We start from the raw sequence: 3485 nt of genomic DNA on the forward strand, positions 1-3485 counted from the left end.
GAGTGGTGCAGCGCTAATATTTCCTGACAGTCGGTGACGTCACGCGCACGCGTCATGATTCCGCGACGTTTTCAACAAGAAACTCGCGGGAAATTTAAAATTGCAATATAGTAAACTAAAAAGGCCGTATTGGCATGTGTTGCAATGTTAATATTTCATCTTAGATATATAAACTATCAGACTGCGTGGTCGGTAGTAGTGGGTTTCAGTAGGCCTTTAACAGAACATTGGGTTTACTACCTGTGACCATCTGTCACATTGATGGCATTCACTATGCTTCCTTAGTTGGTTTATTTCCTGTGTAGCGCTCTTAGGCCCCGTTTACACTAAGCCAGATAAGGTTATCCAGGGTAAATCAACCCTAACCTTATTCGTGTCCACGGCACATCGCGACTTAGTATGCATTCGCAAAAAAAACACATTAAAAAAAAACAACACATTGGCGTTCATCTGCTCCAATCTCCACAGTAGAGGAGTATTATTGTAAATAGTTTGCAGTGCATTTTACAGTTGTTTGCTGTGTTTTTTGTGCAAGTTTTTAAAAGGGAACATTATCACCAGACCTATGTAAGCGTCAATATATACCTTGATGTTGCAGAAAAAGACCATATATTTTTTAACCGATTTCCGAACTCTAAAAGGGTGAATTTGGCGATTGAAACGCCTTTTAATTGTTCGCTGTCGGAGCAGTGACCTTTCACCCGTGACGTCACAACAGGAAGCAATCCGCCATTTTCTCAAACACATTACACACACCAAGTAAAATCAGCTCTGTTATTTTCCGTTTTCCGTATCTTGGAGACATCATGCCTCGTCGGTGTTTTGTCAGAGGGTGTAACAACACGAACAGGTACGGATTCAAGTTGACTTACGTGGAGTGTGCTAATCAGTCATATCAATGGTCACAGCATGATAATCGATGCTAACATGCTATTTAGGCTAGCTGTATGTACATATTGCATCATTATGCTTCATTTTTAGCTATATTTGCATCCAGCCTTTCCCTCCACCCACATCTAATGCCAAACAAACACATACCAATCGACAGATTCAAGTTGCACCAGTGGTCAAAATATGCGAAAGTCCCTAGTTTGTTCTGTTCTGTCGTAGCATCGCTACCGACGATAGCAATACTACAACAGAGTTGTGTGGATATCCTGCGACACTCAACGCAGATGCATTTCCAACGATAAAGTCAATGAAATCACAAAAGTGAGTTTTGTTGATGTTATTGACTTATGTGCTAATCAGACATATTTGCGCACGGCATGACTGCAAGCTAATTGATGCTAACTTGCTATTTAGGCTATCTGTATGTACATATTGCATCATTATGCCTCATTTGTAGCTATATTTGCATCCAGCCTTTCCCTCCACCCGCATTTAATGCCAAACAAACACATAACAATCGACGGATTCAAGTTGCACCAGTGGTCAAAAGATGCAATCGTTGGTTAGAAGGCGACCGCCGATTTCGTCCTTATTGCCGCTGTCTGTCGCGATATGCCTCAATAGCTTCAGTTTCTTCTTCAATTTTGTTTTCGCTATCTGCCTCCACACTCCAACCATCCGTTTCAATACATGCGTAATCTGTTGAATCGCTTAAGCAGCTGAAATCCAAGTCTGAATCCGAGCTAATGTCGCTATATCTTTCTGTTCTATCCGCCATGTTTGTTTGTATTGGCATCACGCAGTGACGTCACAGGAAAATGGACGGGTGGATATAGCAATGGTGAAAATCAGGCACTTTAAAGCTGTTTTTCGGGATATTCCGTGATGGGTAAAATTTTGAAAAAAACTTCGAAAAATATAATAAGCCGCTGGGAACTGATTTTTATTGGTTTTAACGCTTCTTAAATTGTGATAATGTTCCCCTTTAACAGTAAACCTCGCTTGAATCACCGTCAGCAGCTGTTAGTAAACAATGTGATTACTTTCACACGTCCATTAAAGATATGATTCATGTATAATGGGACTGGTGTGATTAACTACAATAGGGCCAGAACATTTTACAACAATCGATGTAGATATGTGGTCAGGACACTGTGCTTGTAGGCTAAAATTGGTGGTCATATTTGACGGCCGCAACCACTTCATGGCTTCACAATAGTTATGGAATACAACACTAAACGTTGAGTAATCGCTTGACATACTGTAAATCGCGGACAATAACTGATGGTCCGCTTTACCAGTCTAAATGCATTTGCTGTTTTCAGTAGTACTCCCTCGTCCATTGGAGTCCGCATTCTCGTTGTCTCCCCTTTGACAAATGGTAGAGAAAAGTAGAAAAGTAGACCTGGACATTTGAAAGTTCTCTTGCCGTTTCTGTGGCATAACACACTTGTTGACAAACATATCCCACCAGGCTGCCCTTCTTCCAGGCCTAATCCAAAACTGTCGCTTAACTGTTATGTTGCCGTCTGAGATGTGTTGTATCCGAAATAGCTGCAATCGCGCCTTACGATACCGTTTGCTACGCAGCTGGCTGTGGTGTGGTCTTTCTGGTGTCACTTCCTCTCGGAACTCAGTTTGTAAACGGTCGATAAAGTCTGTACAAAGCTAAGAGCTGGAGACTCAAGAAATAAACGGCGCACTTACCCGTGTAAAAACTTATCCAAGGAGGGCAACCTTAAACGGTGGGTTAGTGTGGCTGACACAGGGCTTAGGCTAAATAATTATTTGTTTAAAGGGGAACATTATCACCAGACCTATGTAAGCGTCAATATATACCTTGATGGTACAGAAAAAAGACCATATATTTTTTAACCGATTTCCAAACTCTAAATGGGTGAATTTTGACGAATTAAACGCCTTTCTGTTTATCGCTCTTTTGGCGATGATGTCACCGATGTAATACAGCCCCCATTTTCATTTTCAACACATTGCAAACACCTGGTCTCAGCTCTGTTATTTTCCATTTTTTCGACTATTTTTTGGAACCCCGGAGACATCATGCCTCGTCGGTGTGTTGTCGGAGGGTGTAACAACACTAACAGGGAGGGATTCAAGTTGCACCACTGGCCCTAAGATGCGAAAGTGGCAAGAAATATGCCACCAGACCCCCATTGAATGTGCCGGAGTGTCTGCACATTTTACCGGCGATGACAGACATGGCACAGAGATGTATGGATAACCTGCAGATGCATTTGCAACGATAAAGTCAACGAAATCACAAAGGTGAGTTTTGTTGATGTTGTTGACTTATGTGCTAATCAAACATATTTGGTTGCGGCGTGACCGCCAGCTAATTGATGCTAAAATGCTACGCTAATCGATGCTAACATGCTATTTACCAGCGGTGCTAAAGCAGACATGGCACAGAGATGTATGGATAACCTGCAGATTTATTTGCAACTATAAAGTCAAAAAATTCACAAAAGTGAGTTTTGTTGATGTTGACTGCCAGCTAATCAATGCTAACATGCTACGCTAATCAATACTAACATGCTATTTACCAGCGGTGCTAAAGCAGACATGGCACAGAT

The sequence above is a fragment of the Nerophis ophidion genome, linkage group LG01 (genome assembly GCF_033978795.1).
Source record: "Nerophis ophidion isolate RoL-2023_Sa linkage group LG01, RoL_Noph_v1.0, whole genome shotgun sequence".
Lineage (NCBI taxonomy): Eukaryota > Metazoa > Chordata > Actinopteri > Syngnathiformes > Syngnathidae > Nerophis > Nerophis ophidion.